This window comes from Felis catus, chromosome C1 (assembly GCF_018350175.1).
Source record: "Felis catus isolate Fca126 chromosome C1, F.catus_Fca126_mat1.0, whole genome shotgun sequence".
Taxonomy (NCBI): Eukaryota; Metazoa; Chordata; class Mammalia; order Carnivora; family Felidae; genus Felis; species Felis catus.
This window is the reverse complement of record NC_058375.1, coordinates 190,486,560-190,509,439: the sequence shown is the minus strand read 5'-3', so window position 1 is coordinate 190,509,439 and position 22,880 is coordinate 190,486,560. Positions and strand designations below refer to the sequence as shown.

The 22,880-nt window shown below is 38.3% G+C and overlaps 1 protein-coding gene and 1 non-coding gene across 4 annotated transcripts in view; both read right to left on the bottom strand.

Moving 5' to 3' along the window:
* The window catches only part of PARD3B (par-3 family cell polarity regulator beta), a 1,015,202-nt gene that overhangs the window by 699,370 nt on the left and 292,952 nt on the right, over nt 1-22,880 (bottom strand). The window lies entirely within an intron of this gene.
* LOC111562110 lies at nt 18,531-18,637 on the bottom strand. The gene has a single exon (XR_002745161.1). It is a non-coding gene; the product is annotated as a U6 spliceosomal RNA (small nuclear RNA).

Sequence of the window (22,880 nt, the reverse complement as noted above, 5' to 3'; positions counted from 1 at the left end):
AGCACAACCATACAAGCCAAATCACCTCCAACCAAATATTCAATTCCCCAGCCTTTTAATGCTGATAAGAGGCCATCTTCACGAGCTTTACAAAGCACACACAATGGGAGCAATCAAGAGTTATTTCAACATTTCACACTACCTTCACAAACCCTTACGACATTTGATTGTCCAAGGGCACCTGGGTGGCACAGCTGGTTAAGCGTCCAACTTCAGCTCAGGTCACAATCTCACAGGTTCGTGAGTTCGAGCCCGCATTGGGCTCCTTGCTGTCAGCTCTGCAGAGCCCGCTTTGGATCCTCTGTCTCCTTCTCTCTACCCCTCCGCCTCCCCCTCCCTCCCTCTCTCTCTCTCTCTCTCTCTCAAAAATAAACATTTAAAAAAACACACCTGATTCTCAAGAAAATGCTCTGGCCTAGATTCCTATAAATTATCCATTTTGACATTGGTTTCCTTCATGAGTGTCACACTGTCACAGAAGCTGAGCAGCCTCAGAGAGGACCATGGCATTATAAGATACTCAGAGAGACAGGGGATATAGTCTCCGTCACAAAACATGAGTTAGAATGAGCAAATACCATACCCTGATTACCTGTACTCAAATACAGGCACTCCGTGACCTGGCTAGTTAATACCTTCAAGTCTCACTTTATGATTTCGGAATCATAAATCCAAGTAGCTTAAGCATTCTCAAGAAGTTCTCCTAACCCAAGCACTGAAACAACTACTCTTGGTTGCTTGCTCTGTCACAGTTCCTGCCTGGACTACTGTCTGAGATGCAGAAATAGGGAACACTGGGAACCATGCTGGCTTCCAGTAACAAAAACAGGTTCATTTTCTTCACACTTACAATTTTTTAAAAACTGGATGGCCATCATTATGGAATGCCACCAGAAATAATTTCTTCATGTACCTTTCCTACAAAACAGCGATAATTGAACCATTCTGAAGTCATGACAATTACGGCAGTAAAACATTTATAGCATACATCTTTCTACATCCCAAATAGCTAAGGGCATCTAAAGCAACCAACAATTACAGCTTTCTGCTTTAAGTACTGAACCTTCTATGAAGAAAAAAATCATTGTCAATCTTGTAAACCTAAATAACTACTGTATGCTTCATTTCTTTCCTCCTGCGCGGCATTCCTATAATTTACAATTTTCTAAAAAAAGACATCACTAATCATCACATACGTTCTGTCAAAGCTAACAATAAAAAGTTCTGCTCTTAATCCTTATATACAAAACAGCAGGACTCACTTCACATTCACCCTTGATATGGCTCTAAAGAAATAAAAATTAAATTTATAGGTATGTATGTATGTATGTATAAGAAACATAAAATAGTACCATATGCCTATCAAAGTTATTACCCTTGAGCTAGGAAAATTGTATTTTTTATTTTCAGGAGCATATATATGTTACTGATAGCTTATCCCTTTTTGTTCTAGCTTTATTGAGATATAATTGACAATTAAAAATTATATATATTTAAGGCATACCATGTGATGATTTGATGCATCTATACACTGTGAAATGACCAGATCCAAGCTAATTAGCACACCCATCATCTCACCTCCCACAGTTACCTTTGGGGGGTAGCAGTGATTAGAATATTTAAGTCCTACTCTCAGCAAATTTCCAGTATACCGTATAGTATTATTTAATATAATCACCAAGACATACATTAGATCCTCAAAACTTATTCATCTTACACCTGAAACTTTGTATACGTTGACCAACATCTCCCTATTTCATTCACCCTAGGGAACCCAGCGACCACCATTCTACTCCATGTTTCTATGAATCCAACTTTTAGTTTTCACATATGAGGTCACAGAGTATTTCTATGTTTGGCTTATTTCATGTAATATTCTCCAGGTTCATCCATGTTGTTGCAAATGAGGGATTTACAGCTCTTTTAATGGATGAACAATATTCCATTGTGTATGACACAGACACACAGACATACCCATACATATATAAATATGTATAGATATTCACATATACACACATGCACGTTTTCTTTATCTAGTCTGTCAGTGGACACTTAGGTTGGTGCCCCATCTTGACTATTATGAATAATACAGAAGGAACATGGGAGTACAGATATCTCTTCTAGATACAGATTTAATTTCTTTTGGCTATATACCAGAAGTAGGATCAGCGGATGATATGACAGTTCTGTTTTTGATTCTTTGAGGAACCTCCATACTGTTTTCCATAATGGCTGGACCACTTTACATTCTCACCACCAGTGCACAAGGGTTCTCTTTTCTCTTTTTGATGATAGATAGCCACTCTAACAGATGTGAAAGCATATATAATCGTGCTTTTAACTTGTATGTCCCTGATGATTAGTTTTTTGTTTTTAAAGGTTTTTTTTAAAGTAATCTCTACATGCAATGTGGGGCTCGAACCCACAACCCCAAGACCAAGAGTTGCACAGCCTCCACTGGCTATGCCAGTCAGGCGCCCCAGGCATCTTTTCATATACCTGTTGGATATTTGTAGGTGTTCCTTAGAAAAACGTCTACTCAGGTCCTTTGCCAATTTTTAATCAGGCTTGCTGTATGTATGTATGTATGTATGTATGTATGTATGTATTATTTATGCGATTGAGTTGTCCTTTATACATTTTGGATATCGAGCCCTTATTAGATAGGTGAAGTGCAAATATTTTTTCCCATTCCATAGGCTGCCTTTTTATTTTGTTGACTAATAGTTTATTCTAATAAAAATCCACTACAGTCTTATTTCAAGTAAAAACATGCCTAACTATAAATAGGTGTCAGGAAAGAATTAAGACTAGACTTGGAAGAATGGAGACAGACTCAATTTTAGATTACTGTATCAGTACAGTCCAAAACCACTGTTCTGTTTTTTATGTTTAACCATTTTTTTCTACATTGGACAGTAACATGTCAATTAGCTAAGTCTAATAAGAATTTAAAGAATTTATATAATTATACACCTAGTTTTACTGCTTTGCCTAAGATCACTGTCACCTCCTATAAAATACTTTTCATTAAAAAAGGCAATTTCTTCAGTCCTTTGATGGGACATAATTAGCTTTTCTGACATATCAAAGTCACCTTGCAACACTAACTCTGAGCTATAACACTAAAGCCAGGTGTGCTGTTACATGACTTTTTTCTTTACAGTTCCAACAGAACTGTTGATGGATGCCTCTGTAGTTTAATATCTGACAGTAGGTGCAAGTAAATAACATTTTTATTTAAAAAACTATAATACATAGTGATAATGAAGAGCAGAGGCAGCTTTTTCATTTACAACCTGTCTATAAATTTTGGCAGGAAATTGAAACTAATTTAATATGTTCAGTCTGAGGAAGTTACTCAGTTCTAAGAACACACAGCCATAGTTAAATTGACGTAGCCAGAATTATACTCTCTGAAATGAACAAAACAACAATGTAGGGCACCTAAGTGATGTTTCCAAACTGAAACATGCTATTTGGCTAGACTTGAGTAAAAACACAGAGTTTTCATATCTGTGGCTTTACTGCAATTATTATCATTACTAAATATATCTTAATCTGCTCCCCATCACCACTTGAAACAATTACTTTTCAGAAATTCATTGTATATGGAGTCCTTATAAAATAGTGCCATCTTTGGCGATATTATTTGGTAAACTGACAGAATGATAAAGTTTACTTTAAATAAGCTCATTACACAAATTTCCATAGTGGAGGATGTTCATTTACATAACTTCTAACTTCAAATTAAGGGCTTTTCAGTCAAGACCTCAGACAATGTAAGGCAGTGGCCCCTACTGGTAAAATTTAATACCTTAACACAATTTAAAATTTAATAAGAATTGAACATGGTGGAAAACCATTCCAAGGAAGCAAGATTCTGAGTGTCTGGAGATCCCCCGGTCTGGAAGGAGGGATCCACGTGAATGTGACAGAACAGCTCTCAGAATAAAGGCAGAGCTAAAGCTTGCGGAAAGAACTGAGAACAAAAAAGAAATAAAGATGTATACACTCTCTTGCGTTTTATGTTAGGTCTACATGTCTGCCAAGGCCAAAAGGAGCATGAGGTATCTACCACTTCCATACTTTTTCACAGAAAACCAAAATCCTTTGACCCAATCCAACAAGTGTTTAGTCTATACAAACATACCTCCAATTATACGATGAAGATAACTAGAAAAATTAGATTTGCTTCACAAAGTATGCTTTATAGCCAACTTTAAGAAATATTTGCATTTTTTTAATGTTTATTTATTCATTTTAAGAGAGACAGAGAGAACTGAGCAGGAGAAGGGCAGAGAGAGAGGAAGAGACACAATCCCAAAAGGCTCTGTGCTGTCAGCACAGAGCCCAATGCGGGGTTCGATCCCACGAACCGTGAGATCATGACCTGAGCTGAAACCAAGAGCTGGGGGCTTAATCAACTGAGCCACTCAGACACCCCAAGAAATGTGCATTTAAACTAGAGGTACCGATATATAACTTTGACCACGCACATGAACATCTGGATTATTACTTTGTGAGACAAAATAAGTAAGCCAGACTTGGTGCTTCTGAGGCAAGTACCTTTACTGTATTGTCCTTTTGTTCACCATTCAACTTGCCGATTGAGTCAGGGTGGATATGGCTGTTTCAGAGGCTCAGGCCAATAGCTCTCAACTGGCTCCAACCCTGAGTACAATTCCCTCTTCACCCCAGGTCCTCAGAAAGCTCTAGGAAAGAGTGGAGGAGTGCTTCCAGAAACTGAAGAAAGGCCCTGAAAGGTCTTTGAAGAAATCCTACTCTTAGTCAACTAGTCCCCATGGGCCCCCTAAAGGATTCTCCCATGCACTTGTTTTTCATCCATTCTTCAGCAGGGTCCTTTGTGGCCTATCAGCAAACTAATGACATGCTGAAGGATTTTTAGGGCCTTCTTCTTAATCCTGTCTTTAAAATTATGGAAGTCCATTCCCTGTTTTATACACAAAAAGAACGGATAAACTTTTTAAAATTCAAAACAGATTAAGAACTGCTCTGAGAATAAAAACATCATCTGTATGTAAATTATCAGATAAAAATGTTATAACACAAATACTGTCTCTCTCACACTGTTCCTCTTTTAAGATCTACCAACCCAAATCTCTCACCATGCAGCTCAAAGTGGCCCCATGGACCGAGAGCATGGGCGTCTGTGAGAATTTGTCAGAAATGCAGAATCTAAACCCTACTCCAGAGCTACCTAGAAAGAATCTGCATCCTTACAGGATCCTTAGGTGATCTGAATGCATTTAAGTTTGAGAGCACTCCACCTGAAGATTTTCACAAGACCACTGCAAAAGAATCTGAAAAGATGAAACTAGAAGGAAATGTGCCCTTCCCCCACACTGCATGTGGACAGACATAAAGCCAACAGAGCCAATTACTAGAACTGTGATGAAGTATAAAATTATAAAACACATTTTAAAATATATAGACTGGGAATGGGGAGTGATTTCTTGTAGGTGCAAAAATTCTTTTGAGGTGATGAAAATATTCTAAAATTAGATTTGGGGGATGTTGCACAACTCTGCAAATACATTGAAAACCACTTAATTATACACTTTCATAGGGTGAACTTTATGGGATATAAGTTTTATCTCAGTAAAAATGTTAAAAACATACATTAATTAAATGTAACATCATAAAAAAGATCAAGTATCATTAACCATAAGGGAAATGTAAATTAAAAACACAAGTCATCACTTTACGCATACTAGAATAGCTAAGGAGAAAAATGAAGAAATCGTAGTATATCCATACAATGGAATATTATTCTGTAATAAAAAGGAACAAAGCACTGATACATAAAACTAAATGGATGAATTTCACAAATGTTGTATGGAATGACAGAAGCCAAGCTCTGAGGAATACAAACTATGGCCTCATTGATAGGATGTTCTAGAACCAAGCTAGGGTGGTAGCAATCAGAACCGTGGTTGTCTCTGGGAATGAGGAAAACTGACTGGAAGGAGGCACACAGCAACTTACTGGAATGACAGAAAAGTTCTAATGCTTTATTTGAATGGCAGTTAAGGAATTAAATTTGGTAAAAACTCATTGAACTGTTTATATAAAATCTGTGTCTTTTCTTACATATTAATTATTCTCTAATTTAATGACAACAAAAAATCTGACCCCACTCCCTACATCCATGTATGAATGGCATGCCCTTAAACACTGGGAAATATGGGCGCCTGGTGGCTCAGTCAGTTAAGCATCCAACTTCAGCTCAGGCCATGATCTCAAGGTTCGTGAGTTTGAGCCCCACATCGGGCTCTCTGCTATCAGCAAAAGAGCCTGCTTCAGATCCTCTGTCCCCCTCTCTTTCTGCCCCTCCCCCACTCCTGCTTTCTCTCTCTCAAAAATAAACATTTAAAAAAAAAAAAAACCTGGGAAATACAAATGTTGTGACCAGGTCTCCCTTCTCTGCCATCTTGAGTATTATAGTATTCTCTTGGAGCAAACTTTCTACTAATAGTTCTTTATCCTTTTTAATCACCAAAAATCTCTCCTAAATTTATGATTTTTTTTTCTAGAATTCTTCACAAGGGTTTAATTCCTGAAACAAAATGTACATATTTCATCTTTTTCTGTATAACTCATTTCAATCATCATGAGCATCAATGAGTCTGTAATACAGGGATATTTTGAGAGGTATTTGTGGTAGAAGCAGCTACTTATTGTCTCTATAACAAGAGCTGCTATGCTCTTAGCTTTATTTCATTTTATTCCTTTGCTATTAGCAGGCCTCTTCCCAGCATGCCACTGTCAGCTGCCCACCATCTTTTCTTTCTCCTCTTTGACTCTAGAAACATAATGTGGACTCAGGTGTGACTTCGGAGGAGAGAGTCTGTGATCAACCTACCCAATATTTCTAGCCATTCTCTCCCACCTCACCCTGCTTTGTCCTTTATTGCCACAATTTTATCGTGTTTTGTGTTTCTAACTTGCTTACGATCTGTCTCCCTTCACAAGTGGAGCTCATCAGTGTCATTTGCCCCATTAAACGTTCAGCCACTGAAGGAGCGCCTGGAACAAAACACGTACTTAAGAAAGAGCTGTGGATGGGGGGGGGGGGGGAGTGGTATCTGGTGGACAAATGAATAATGAATGGTTGGGGAAAGCACAGACACTAGAATCAGACAACAGAGTAGAACTCCTCCACTTAACTAAGCTGAATGATCTCAGACCGAGGGATCACTACCCCCCACCCCCAGGCTACAGTCTCATTTGTTAAAACAGGACTACGCCTTATCTATGTACCATATACCAGTGCTATGAGCACCGAATGGCCTTTAAGCTTCCCCTAGGGAAAAGCTGATAATGAAGCCCAGACAACCTGTGTGTAAAGAACAAACAAGTCTTGAGTAAGATCCTACATGAAAAGGATAGGTTTTGTGCAACCCTTTTTATACATGTCTCAGCTGCTCAGGACTTTCAGATATAAGATAATCTACTAAGTAATTTTTATTACTATTTTATAATTATCATTGTTATACCTTTTTGCTATTCACCTAATAGCTTGATAAAATACCCTGAAGAGTGAAGTGTCTATTCAAGCCAAACCAAGAACCACCTGTCTACCTTTCCAGCCTTTAAAAGCTGTTTCAAATAATGGTTACTCCCCTAGATTTGAAAAGCAAATAAGGACAGAAGACAGAAGGAGAATAAAGTTTAAGGAGAGGCAATCCCCAGCAGGAGACTTAGGTAAAAGTCTCCAAGTGACTTGCACAGCAAAACAAAGCGCAGAGTTCAAACAGGTATTTGATTTCAGCAGTATTTGCCAAATTAAGTGAATGAGAATCAGCCACACAATCACCCAAAACTCTGAATAACACAGAGCTACAGCTAATCTAATTAGACAATCACGCCAAAGAATTTATTACAATTAGTTTCTCAAAGTAAGCAGATGACCTTTAACAACTTCTGTCCTAACAGATAGCAAGCAGCAAGACAGTAGTCTGGGCATATTTCTCGGGACTTAAACACGGTGCATAACAAGTTCAGACACTGCCCAGCTGGCCCAACAGAGAGCCGGAAAACAAAACCACCACACGCACGCACAAAAATCGCTTTTGTTTTTCTTCTCCAAAGTGTTTGGTAGGCATGGACAAGGTTCACTGCTGAGACTTTTAAACCACCCTAAGCACAGAAAAATTCTGAAAGAACACATCTCTAAATTCTAATCAAAACCTTTTAGGCAAAACATATAATCCTTACTTGTGAAATATTGGCCACATTCTTATACAATGACGTGTACATATGTAGTGCACATTATATCCATAATTCCATCTATCTACACATGCATGTGTATAAAATTTGGCAGAGGGGTCCTGAGACCATTGCCGTGTCTTCTTCTATCCATCGTTTTCAATGGCTGGTGACTTTTTCAGAGAATTAGACGCTAAAAACAAACAAGTGTATTTTTAATGGCAAAACATTTAATCTGGCTCTTTGACTGTTGCAGGTAGGTATGTCTGTAGCTCGTATGTGTGTTTTTCTTTTAGATCGGGTCTTGGGAGTTTTTATGCATTTAGTTGCTCAGTAATAAATGACAGAGAACTGTGGGCTTACCGTCCATTTTAATGATGGTGTTTTAAATGGCCACCCTTTCTCATCCACGCTTCTTTAAGAGTAAAGGCACAATAAGGTTTTAAAAGTGGGCACTGGGCACCGACTGCCACAAGTAGACTTGAAGAAGAGCCTCTGGCCTGCTGCTGTACATTTACAGAAGATCTCATAGCTCCATCTAGCTCCAGATGAGGGAATTCAGGGACTACTACAGAAGTATACCCAACAGGACTACCAAAATATAAAAGGGAAATCAAGAATAGTCAAACTGAACCCATTATGTAAGTGCTGAGTTTACAAGTGCAGGAAGTTTGTCAATTAACACTGATTAAAAAGAATATTCATCAGTTAATTGACAGTTGATTTTCTAAATAAAGAAATCATTCCTATCATTATTTACTTTTTTAGCACTTCATTTAAAAAAAAATAGAACAGATGTGAGAAACGATGAAAACTGAACTTTTTTTCCCATGGAAAATGTTCTCCTGTCTCACACATTGTTCTGAGTGCTCTGAATTCTGCCTTGAGATCAGGAAAACAAAGAGGAAGCCACTTCTAAAGTTAAAATCGAAGGATAAATCAGGATATGATGCAGAAATATGACATGATTAGTGGTTTTTTTTAACCAAACAATAGAAACTGTTTTGAGTTGTTTATACCCTACAATAAATCAAAAGGAAATTTACACAAAGCCTCCAAAAGGGGGTTATGTAAAAACATAATTACAACACATGAACAATCTACAAATATGTCTTTAATATGAAAACACTAAAATAAGCAGTAAAATACTAAACAACTGATGAAAATTCAGCTAGGAAAATAACATTGGGCCTAAAATACCAGGAAGAACATGCACGTGAAACAACATTTATCAAAGTAAATTCAAATCGAATCATACTATATTAAAACATATGGAATTAGAGTCAGTATTTAATATTACGATATTAAACAGCAGCACCACTCCTTAATTATGTACTTTAAACATGATTTCAAACATTTTTAAATGTTTTAATGATGGACAGGCAGTTTCACATTTCTCTAAATATCATTTATTACTGAGGAACTCAAAACAATAAAATCCCTGAAACCAAAACAAATTGGTATTTAACCCAATTTGACTAGATTCCAAATGAAATATTCAAAAGGTGCATAGGAAACAATCTGTGTACTTCCTTCTCCACTTAAAAAAAAAAAACAATCCTTGGTGTATTATTTTGATTCAGTAGAAGGGCAACCGAATTTCCAAGTTAATTTTATACGGCATTGCATTAAAGCGTATTTGCTTTTCTTGCAAGTCCTTGACATGAGTGCATGTCGTCCAGTTTTATTTAGCAAAGTGATCAGATGACCCTCATCAGCTAGGATAGCGATGGCCTCTCATGACTCACACCAAATGGGTCAGTGCTTTCAGGTAAGTTCCTCCAGGAGTTCCTTAACAAGATCATGTAAACACCCATAAATACAGCATGATGGCTCTAATTATGATTTCCAGCCAAAGATTTTTCTCTCTTCTCTAGGCTTCAATTCCATTGACAAGCTTCTTAAACTTGGCAGATAAGCAAGAGAAGCATTCTGATATCACTTCTGCTAGTAGTGTCTCTGCTACACGTGGCCCGTCTTTGTGGTTCTAGCCAGCCACTAAACTCTGTCACTCATCTTGCAAATCCATCTCTTTTTGTCTCTGCTCCCACCCAAACTCACACTTTTTCCACCTCAAGCCTGGATTACTGCAATCATTTCCAAATTAGCTTCACTAACCCTCCAGCATTCTCTCAGTTCCACCTAGCATACACGTCCTCATGGATACTCTTGATATTCCTCGTGACTGACACGTGTTCAACAACATCAAAATGTCCCCACTATGGGGCACCTGGGTGGTTAGTCGGTTAAGCGTCCGACTTCAGCCAGGTCACGATCTCGCGGTCCGTGAGTTCGAGCCCCGCGTCAGGCTCTGGGCTGATGGCTCAGAGCCTGGAGCCTGCTTCCAGTTCTGTGTCTCCCTCTCTCTCTGCCCCTCCCCCGTTCATGCTCTGTCTCTCTCTGTCTCAAAAATAAATATATGTTAAAAAAAATTTTAAAAAAATGTCCCCACTAACCGCGTAATGCTCCAACCTGTGAGCCTGGCATTCATGGTTCTCCCGGGGTCCCTTATGATCTCCCAGTCACAGGCCCTATTCTTCAGCCTTGATCCTGTCTCTGCCTGGCTGAACTATATTCCCCACCTGGAATGGCCTTTCCATTTCTGATGACTGGTCAAGACCCTTCCTGTCCTTCAAACTCATTTGAACTCGTATTTCCACAACAACATTTTTCGTGATGGTCCCAGCTGAGCATATGATCTGATTCCTCAAAATCCCCACAGCATTAATCTATATTGCTCCCTTGTCCCTTAATAAAAATGTATAAATTCCATGATTTGTGCCCATGGTTTCCCTCTCTTCGCTGGAATACAAACACTTCAAGATAGAAATCCAAGCTCTATCAGTGACACCATCCCCCTGACTCACTCAGAGGTAGTTGAAGCAATGAGAAATCCCTAGGCTCGGGATATAAACAGGTCATGTGACATTCACTTTCCCAACCTAGGAGGTGAAGACACAGCTACCAAACTCCTTGCCTGTTGTAAGGATTAAACCCCCCGGCACAAGCTAGAACTTCACTGCATATCAGCCACTCTTCTTGCCTGCAATGCCAAAATCTTACAAGCAGTGCACATATTTGGTGAGTACCCTAGAAACATTCAAATTAATTAATATCATTTTCTAACTTCAGCCAGGGATATTCTGAATTACAGTTACAGTAAGAGGTATTTTGGTAGTTATCCAATTAATCGTCATGCTTAGCACTTTATTTGGCTTGGAGCCTGACGGCATATTTAAGTTTACCTCTTGCTTCTCAATCTAAGGGGGCTTTCTCTGCCACTCTGGCGAAAGTGCTCGCTTTGAGGGCCTTGGAAAAGAGCCAGAGAAAGAGGCTTTGCATGGAAAGCAAAGACCTCATTTTACCAGTGCACCCAGGTGGGTGTGGGGACTACGGGGAAGGCTAAACCAGGGGCGTCTGCCTCCACTGCCATGTTTGGTGTGGCCCTGACAGAAAACACCAGACCCAGCGATGGCTCAAAGGATGGCCAACAGGGAATTGACTGGATATTATTCATCTATAGCCATTATGCAGAAAGGGGCATTTTGATATTTAAGTATAAACAAACATTAAGAATACTACATGTGTATCTTTAAAACATAACTCCAAAACACTTGAGAAGTAAGGGGAAGAAACGCAAAGAAGGAAAAGGTAGAAGTAAGATTGAAAACCCAGATCGTTTTCTCTAACCACTTCCAGCATTCTTTGATCCTGGGGGAACAAAAAATGTTAATCGCCTCCATGTCTCAGTCCAATGTTACAAGACTGGATAAAAAGAATCGCAGCCAACAAAAACTGTCTACATTAAAAAGAAAATCTCATACTGCATCAAAGAAGTCATCAGAACATTTTGTTTTCTTAGGTTTCTAGGTATTCCTAAATGTAGGCTCTCTAAAGACAAATTCAGTCGTAAGGCTCCAATTTTATATCTGGCAAAAAATAGAGATCACCTAGGGACTAATAAGCTAAACATTTCTTTTCTACATGAAGTAAGTTTAAAAGAATCTTTATCTTTGAAAGATCAGAAGCACAGTCCTCCCTACAATTCAGCATTTGTCAAAGTTTGGTTATGAACCACCTACATCACAATATCCTGGAGTGGGGTAGGGGGAGCAAATAAACACTCCTGGACCCACCCCAGAATTTTAAAATGAGAATCTTTTAACGTTTTCCCCAAGTGGGTTTCCACACATAAGTTTCAAAAACATTAAAATTAACCACAGAGACTAAAAAGACTTATCTCTAATGGTGGTGTAGAGTCCACACAAATCATATCACATAATTCCTCCTTGCTTTCACTAATCACATTTCATCAGTGTAAAAAAAAAAGTAGTTGCTAGCAGCAACAGTCAGTAAATGGAAAAAAAATATATCACATCAGCAGCCTAAAAATTACGTATCACAGTGGTCAGATACAGACAGTATCTCATTTTACCTGTCTAGTGGTGATTTTCATATTTTGTAGATTGGTCGATCGATAGATACATAGTCTGATCCCCTGTTGAAGTATTTTATTTTGTTTTGTTGTTGTTGGCTTTTAAAAACTAACTAGCAACCAGCAGTCACATCCTCTTTCCATTTAGTCCTCAATTGCGTGGGACCTCCACCATAAATACAGTCTGAACAGATCGCCCCAACTCAACACCTGAGCTACTGTCACTCATCCCAACTCAACAGATGAAGAAGCTCTAAATTATCAAATTAGCACACTCCATTCACAACCTGTCTGAATCCGAGTACTTGTAATAAATTAATATTAATATAAAATTCAGGCAAAGCAAAACCCCTCCCAGGAGGTTGTTAAAGTAAAAGAACTTGATCAGGGAAGTTTGAAGGAAAACTCAGAAACTCTCAGGACTTCAGAGTCCTCCTAATCTGAAACATTGGTTTGGGGGTTGGAGACTGGACAATTTTTAAAGGTTTTCTAGATTTAGAATACTATGAATAAAGCATGACTGTGCACAATTTTTAAAACTTTTTAACATTTATTTATTTTTGAGAGACAGAGCATGAGCAGAGACAGACGGAGACATAGAATCCAAAACAGGCTCCAGGTTCTGAGCTGTCAGCACAGAGCCCGATGCAGGGCTCAAACTCACGAACCACGAGATCATGACTTGAGCTGAAGTCAGAAGCTTAACTGACTAAGCCACCCAGTTTCCCTGACTGTAGAAAGATTTTAAACCATATATAATTTTCCATCATTCTACCACAGTGTCAGACTGTGTGTAAATTATGTAATCCCTGTAATTCTCAACCCCACCATTTACAAAATGAAGATAATAATGACACTAATATTAACCTAGTAAAATTATCGTTAAGGTTAAATGATATAAAGTTCTTAAAGCACTGAGCACTATTTTGGCTCGCTGTAAATTCTCAAGAAATAATATTACTTATATATAGTGTGATTTAAACTTTTCCCAACAAAATATGCCAGACTGACTGATAGTTAAGCACAGTACCTTGACATTTGTAGAGCCCAGTTGGGCTAAGTAATTCACCTGCGTAGGGACCCAAGTGAAGTCGTTCATATAAGCCTATCACCTCTCGAGATGGGGGCAATGCGTGATAGTTTTCACAATGTTCATGCTTTAACCAAAACACCACTTCCAATGTTTCTCTCCGTGAGAGCTCATTCCTTCCAGCCCAATTCCATCTCCACGTGACACATTTCACATGCACACCTTGCCAGTCCAAGATGCCCCTTCTCTCATTTGTGTTTGATATAGTGTCTACATCGGTCAGTTTCAACATCTCAAACGCTTCCAGCTTGCCTCATATACCATTAAAGATCAATAAAGCAGTGGTGGGATTTTCTTTTCTTTTTTTTCCCCCTAACAACCAAATAACGCCCACTCCTAACAGACAAATATCTGCTAAATATATCCCTGGAAACTGAAAGAAGCTATGTGAAATGAAGTGGCAAACATATAAAATGGTCAGGGATTTCTCTTTCATTACTGTTATCAAATTTCAAAATTAAAAAGTCAACAGGGGTATAATATTTATTCAGGGGACACAAAGCACATGGAACAATGCTCAAAGGTGCATTTTAAAGACCTTCAAACACGTTAAGGGAGCCAAAGTTATAAGATAATAAAAATACTATTACAGCCCATTAAGCATGTTGTAATGGTGCTTAGGGATGATGCAGTCATGTTTTGCAAAAAGTTATTTTCACCCATCTCCCTGAGAGGAAATTCAATGCAATCCAGATATTCTTAGGAAGATACACAAATATTTCTAGATAATACAGAAATGTACTTCATCACCATTGCAGACCTCAGACACTAATTTGAGTGTTCAGGATGTGCAGAAGTATAATAAACCAGAAAGGAGGATCAAATCGAAAAGTTGTTTTTTAATGCTTAAATTACTCTGATTTGTCAGGGTTAAAAATTCAAAATCAGGTCAAAGGTTCAGGCTTTCAATATTTTGCATACGTTGTTTCTGAAAAACAAACAGGTGCTTTACACATCGTGGGGCAACATTGTTTTGACGAGGGCAAACTTTTTCATGAAATGATACTTTAAGTGACCACACTCTTGAAATGACTCTTCATAAAGCGATTTTCAATTTTTTTTAACCTATATACAACTCAGTAGAGAACAGAGTCTAAACCGCTATACTATTAATAATTGCTGTTGATTCTATTATTTTTTTATTGCTCCATTTCTGGCATCTAGAATAGGGCCAGGGCCTACTAAATAGGTGATCAATAAATGTGTTTGGAATGTATGTATTAATTATTGAATGACTATCCATATATTTATGCATGGATGATGATTTATATGAATATGTATACACATACACAGATGGTTTTGGAAATTTAACAAAGGGAAGAGAAGAGAGCTCAGCTGTAAGCACCAACTTTGTGCCCAGCTCTTGCTGTTTCACTTACATAGTTTCACTTAACCCTCACAATGACTCATAACCAAAGCTCACAGAGAATAAGCAATCAGAACCTACAGCAATCAGAGCCCTACAGCTAAAACAATGGCAGAAATAAACTGGTGGGATTCCCTGGAACTATCTAACGGCCAGCACTCCCACCATGCTGACATCTCGACAGTCATTCTTTCTCCCCTGGCTAGAAGTAATGGCACATCAATTAAGAGCAAAATAAAATCACATAGCAAACTCCTAAAAATATCGGGCATCTGGAAGAACCTCTGTGCTACACAGGACATCGTGAATGAACTGGTATGAGCCCTCCCTAAAGGTACATGATGGCAATGAGTAGGGGACATGGTCGATAGAAAGGTTATCTCTGGCCACAAGCAGGATCTGTCTAGAAAGCAAGGGCTTCTCGCTCATCAAGAGAGCCACAGCCACTTAATTGTCACCATAACCAAGGTTCAAAGATTAAGCTGCAAGAGTGTGGGGTTACACTGCTTATAATGGTGGAACTAGATTCCCTGTATCTTTTTGACTCTCACTACTCTAACATACTAATATTAGGATTTAGTCTTCTGCCAATATCAGCATTTCTCGATCAGTGGCAATTTCTGCTAACGCTTTTATTATTATTATTATTATTATTATTATTATTATTATTATTATTATTATTATTAACATATTAAGAGAGTGCTACTGGCATCTAGTGGGTAGATCCCAGGAATCTGCCAAACATCATACGATGCACAGGCCAGCTCCTCCAACATGAAGCACTATCTGGCCCAAGACATCAACCGTGTCAAGACTGAGAAATCTTGATCTATGTCAATATACAAAGCACCCACTTAATTCACTCACCTATATACTTGGGTGTCTACTATGTGCCATAGACTGTTCTAAGCACCAGGGATGTGGTAATAAGCAAATCAGACAATGTCCCTTGTCTGAGAGTTTACATTTAAAACTGGGGGTAGACCTTAAGGATGGACACACAAGGGTGACTTTGGAACACACTATAGTAATCCAGGGAACAGATGATTGTGACTTCCAGATACAGAAAAGCTGAGGTACAAAAATAGAGCAGGAAGCAGTCTATTTGCTATCAAAAGATTTCCCCAGTGAAGCACTATCAAAATGAAAAAAGCGCCCCATGGAAAATCAAACCACAGATGACAGCTTAAATGAAAATAATCCACTTAAAATTTCTTTTGAACTGTAAACAGTGAGGATTGGCAAAGTTTGTAATAATGAAGCCCTCATTCAAATCCGATTTTTACAAAACTCAACTCTACTTTGCTCCTGTAGTAGATGTGTTCTGGAAAGGTTTTTCTTAATGTGACAATCTGTACATGTGGGAAAAGCCAGCGACTGATTCGGGAATTCGCTCTTCTGTCACAAGCTAAAAAGTTCTCTTTGAGGCACTACAAATTTCGCTTATGTCGACACCATACTTATCCGGGTGTACCTTTGTATACCTCCTGCCAAAAGGCCACCCCCAACTTACAAATGGGTTGCCTTACAAGAGTTCATTTGCCAACTAGTTACTTGGAACCCAGAATATATATTCCCAGAGAAACAAGATTTTGTTGTAAATAGTGGTTAGATTCCTTAGCCAGGAAACAAAAAATCTGTCTAATTCACACGGTATCAGTATGAAAACAGTGAAGCTAACAGCAGTTTTAAGCCTTGCTTCTATAAGACAACAGATTGAAATTCCAATTCCTAATGCTTAACTATGAGAATGAGGCAGGTGAGGAGCTCTCCCACACCCTGATGTCTGCCTGACTATAAAAGCAGGGGTTGTAGTGGTCTCAAGCCATGGGGGAGGAGAGATTAGAATCTTTACCAGTGATAGGAAGTGATGGATGGATGGATGGATTCTCAAATGAAAATTGAAGTCCTGGGAGTCAGGTTATGGCTAGAAATGTTTACATTAATTCAGTCAACAAATATTTGGCTAGATGTTGGAGATGCAGGGATGAATAAGGCAGGCTCCATGTCTCTCATCTCAGAATGCAAAGCCATAAAATGCATCACACTGGTAGAGGAAGTGAGTGATAGATGGGGAAAAGGGATGACATATAGGTGGGACTCTAGTACAAAAATGATGAGAATGTCCCAGTGAGAGCTTCCTCTTGCAGAAGGACAAGAACAAGAATCATGAGGGGCGCCCGGGTGGCTCAGATCCGACTTGAGCTCAGGTCATGATCTCACAGTTCATGAGTTCGAACCCTGAGTCGGGTTCTGTGCTGACAAGCTTGGAGCCTGGAGCCTGCTTTAGATTCTGTGTCTCCCTTTCTCTCTGCCCCAACCCTGCTTGCGCTCTGACTCTCTCTCTCTCAAAAGTGAATAAACGTTAAAAACAAATTAAAAAAAAAAAGAACAAGAATCATGAATTTAACTAGAAATCAGTCTTTGATACAGTTAAAACCGTACAGATTCATCTGGCTGAATAAACTCTCTTATTTCACAGAAAAAGAAAGTGACATTGAAATGCAAGAGTCTACTTGTAAATTTGGAATAAGATCCCAAATGCTTGATAATCAAACCTCTATTAGTGTATGCTTTCTGGATATTACTTTCCTTTTCTGTGGCTTCCAGATAAATCAATACCAATCCTTCCTCTTTTCTATAAGTTGGACCCTGGAGTGGCAAGGCAAGCTTGAGTGATTAAGTAAGAGAGGACCTTAAAAGCCAACACCTTTATTTTATAAGTGAAAAAGCAGAGATCCAGGGAGATTAAGTAATGTGACCGACCTAAGACTAAGGTAGAATGAGGGCTGCCTGGCTTGTGTGACCCACCAGTTTCCATTACAGTACCACCACTCCCACTATCATTATCATAATGAGGAAGACAAGGAAGAAATAATACCTCTGGGAGTAGATACTATATGTAGACTAGAAAGGCATAGTCCTCTAAGCAAAGGTTCTATTTTATTTTATTTTTATGAGAGAGAGCGAAAGAGAGAGCATGTACCCAAGTGAGGGAAGGGCAGAGGGAGAGACAGAGAATCCCAAGCAGGCTCCACACTCAACACAGAGCCTGACAATAGGGCTCAATTCCATGACTGCAAGATCATGACCTGAGCCAAAATCAAGAGTCAAGATGTTCAACCGACTGAGCCACCCTGGCACCCCTAAACAAAGATTTTAAACATAATTTCCAACTTATGAAAAATACTGGCTATAACTTTAACTCTCTTTGAGGTAAGTATGAAATCAAAATTTATAAATCAGAAGATTTTCTAGAAAACATATTTTTGCCCAGAAGTGCTCCCCCCGCAAAAAAAAAAAAAACAAAAAAAAACAAAACAAACAAAAAAAAACTGACTGTATTTTGGAAAATTTTCTTTTAAATGTCTATTGAAATACATGTTTTCCCCATTGGAAAAAATTTTTATAAATCTGGAAGCTTCACAAATCTGTGTGTCATCCGTGCGCGGGGGCCACACTAATCTCTGTATCGTTCGAAGTTTTTAGGATATGTGCTGCTGGAAGCAAGCACTCCCTTGAATTGTTGAAGACATCATTTCACCCTTCAGTTACTGAGTAGTTCTTATGGGTGCTCCCTCATGCTAAACTATCTCTGTGCCTTCATACCCTCCTACTTCGGCATGTTGCCTTCTGTTCCAATCAGGGCTTCTAGCATTCTGACAGAAATCAGATCACAAAGACTGACAGAATACAGGGGAAGGCAAGAATCCAAAATCTCTAAGAGAAGGCTTCTCAAAAGTTAAATAATCATTATGATGGCAATTTTGGTGGCTCACAGGCATCTTGGGTGACATCATTTTGAATATATCTTACTGATCTCTTTTGATCTCAGTTCAGTGGCATTTTCAATTACATCTAGAATCTTGGCAGTTCTCTGAATAATTGAGAGACTAACAGTTTAAACTTCAGTGAGCTAGGGAGATATAATTATTAGGAATGCATATGGAATTGGCTTTTCTATTTCTGGTAATGTGTTGCAATTTTATTTGATTTTAAACATTCCTAAGTATTTTTAATGCTGTTCTTGATATATGTAAATAATTATTTTAGAATAAGAGTTATATGTTTCAGTTTAAAGTACTGCTTACACATAAAAGGTATTAGGTAAAAGTTATCTAAGTTAATTAATTCTGGAAACACAATATCTAACAATAGGTACAGAGGGAGACGAGGTAGCAAGAAGTGAAGGAGCTACAAATGAAAAGTTGGAGCAGCCCCAACGAAATCATTAGGAACTAAATGACTGTTTGTTACGGTGGCTTCAGAGGCTCCAGGAAACAAATGTGATACATGTGATAATAACCAGAACCCCCAAAGTAATTCAGAGACACAATTCTGCACACCTTTTGCTGGTAAAGCTCTAAGCCCATATGTCATGTTAGCCAAACATGACTTCACCACACACGATTTCAGCATCCAAACACGGCTTAAGGGCTCCTTAAATTGACAATCAAGAACCACTCCTAATCCCTACAACATGAAACTACAATCTTACCACCTAATATAAAGTTTTGAAGACGTATCTTTTCGGGAATAAAAACAGAATGTGTGTGCCCAAATATTCAGTGAGCAGAGCTGGTTTAGATGATCTCTAAAGGGCTCTTCCATACGAAACTAGGTTCAAATCACACCAGAGGGAGCACATTTTATGAAACTTAATAACGTCTCTTCACTTTTCTTGTAGCTAACAATCGAATATCTTTTATCAGTCTCCATTCTGCCAAAACCTTTTCTGTATACGAGCTGGCAACATGGAGAAGTTGTCTTGTTCTTTCTTTCCAACTCTTAGCATCGGTAGCCAAAAGTGTCTTTGTTGCTCAAATAGTCCATGCCATCTGCCAGCAGCTTCTCCAGCCTGTGGTACCATCTGCCAGCCACCCTGCTTCTGTGCCCAGGCCATGTTGCCTCTGTGCTATTTCAAATGGTTCTTTCGCCGAGAGAGAGAGAGAGAGAGAGAGAGAGAGAGAGAGAGAGAGAGAGAGAGAGAGAGAAGCCAGCACCTTTTGATTCTATCCACTTTTGGTAATCATCCCAAGCATTGTTCTCTAACCCACCGGTTCTCCAGAGGACAAAAAACTCAACGATTTGAACAGGAACAATTTCCTTTGATTTTTTTTTTCTCCTTCCCTGTCGGGATAAAGAATTAGACAGCTACAGTAGATTAACACAATCAGTCATTAATATAACAAGTTTTTATGGCTATGTTCCCTTTTTGTTTTTATAAGGTATTCTTAATGAATTATTCTTTGGAAAAAGAAGCAAAGAGGGGAAAACAATCCTTATTCCAACGGTTAATCCTGATTACTTTAAAAACAACTTCTGGTGGAAATTAATAATTCAGTTGAATGTTATTAACAGTATAATGTTAACTTTATGCTGCACTGCAATGTTCTTCCTTCTAATCTACTTAAAATTCCTGACTTTAAAGTAGAAACAACAAGGGCTGCATAACAGTCTCTTATGGAGGTTAAGCCTAAAGAGTTCGATTAATATTCTCCCTAAGGCCACCAGGAAATTCCTTAAAGCAAGAGAGTTTCAGGCTTTGCTGTGGATTATGCTGAAGAGGTTTTCTTTCTAGCTTTGTAGCTACTGGGAATTTATCTAATGTCTCCATCACTGCTCAGGCTTCAGAAGAAGGCCCTTTTTATTCCCAATCACTCATCACAATCCCAGGATAACTCAACAACCATGAAATTTGGAAAGTTCGCTATTCCTGTACCAAAATTAAATTAGCATTTAAGTGAATGTCAGGAATCAAGTTCACTCATAAGAAATTATATCATTCTACCCAAATGTCAGAAAATACACATATTTTAAGCCACAACATCTGAGGTTTCTCCATCTGTACAGATGGTAATGTTCTTCTCTGTAGGCATGTCTGATCTTTACAAATGGTGGAGGACACTCTTATTGTATTAACCTTCACATTTCTTTTAAATCTTTTAGATTTCTAAACCACAGACCTTGATGTTGAGGCATATGGCTATTCGCATCAGTTTCTAAAAATAACATGCTTTCCACCCCTAAAATGTGTGTAATTGCAAAACTCTAGCTCTGATTTCCAAAATTTCTATTCATAATAAAACGATATATATTCTTATAGTTGAATACTATTATCTCTCAGTAAAACTTCACATTATTTATTATTCTACTTCAAGAAGAAAAAAAGAAAATAGCTCTTAAATTTTGCTTTTAATTTACACAACCACTTTTTGCCTTAAAGCATATTATTTTTAACAAAATTTCTACAGAAATGGCATTTACTTCACATTTAAGATTTTATATCCCAATTTCACTAAAATATGGGAATGGAGAAAGTTCCTCAAGACTTTCAGTTTTCCTCAAATACTAAAATCATGTAGAGTATCAGAAACATGGGAATGATACATAATTTTTTTAGAGTTAAAAGCCATAAATATTCTAAAACAGAAGAATGTTTTCATAAATTCTAATTGAGACAAAATCAAATGTATTTTCTTAATTTTTTCCTTTTTTAACGTTTGTTTATATTGGAGAGAGAGAGACAGACAGAGACAGAGCATGAGCATGAGCATGACCAGGGGAGGGGCAGAGAGAGACACTAAGACAGATTCTGAAGCAGCTCCTGGCTCCGAGCTATCAGCACAGAGCCCAATGCAGGGCTCAAACTCACGAGCCGTGAGATCATGACCTGAGCTAAAGTCAGAGCTACCCAGGTGCTCCAAAATAAATATATTTTAAATCACAGTGATTCTGATACTTGAAAAAACATTGTACACGATAAAAATTAAAAGGTTAACATGATGGCCTTAATACATTATTTGTTAAAATTATTGGTTAGTTTCCATAAGTTTAAACTTATTAATATACTATTAGATCCATTTGGAAGCTAATACAAAGTTAGAAGCTACAAACACAGATGAACTCTGTGGGGGTTAGGCTGAAACAGAAATGCAAGAGGGGCGCCTGGGTGGCTCAGTCGGTTGAGCGTCCGACTTCGGCTCAGGTCACGATCTCATGGTGAGTTCGAGCCCCGCGTCAGGCTCTGTGCTGACTGGTCAGAGCCTGGAGCCTGTTTCAGATTCTGTGTCTCCCTCTCTCTCTGACCCTCCCCCGTTCATGCTCTGTCTCTCTCTGTCTCAAAAATAAATAAACGTTAAAAAAAAATTAAAAAAAAAAAAAAAGAAACACAAATGCAAGATAGCAAGTGTTCAAAACCTACTCTCATCTCCTCAAATGATCAAGGATCTTTGGGGAAATACATTTGCCTGGTTCCTTCTCTCTCGGGGTGAACTCTCTTGCAAGCAGGACGACCCTTAAAGGTACTGAGTGTGGAAAAACTGATACAAACAGTTTTGTATCAAGAATAAGAGTTATTTTCTGATGAGGAGCCTCTTCCCTAAAACGCATGGTACAAAGCCATGAACTGATGAAGAAGGCTGTGCCTTCATGAAGCTTGTCAATCATATTAGCCAAAGAAATTTGGGGAAAAAAAAGATGCTGAAAGCTCATTAGGGAAGTGATATGTAGCATTGGAAGAGTGATAGAAAAATAGATAATGTTTGGAGTTTTGCTGCCAGCTTAGCAATGACTGATGAGTGGTGGATTTCTTTCTTTCTTTCCTTTTTTCTTTTTTTTTTTTAAATTCAAATAGGGGAGGGTAAAAAGAAGAAAATCATTCAAAGTCATCTAATTATACCACCATGGACATCACACAACTATACACAACTATACACACACACACACACACACACACACACACACACACACACACA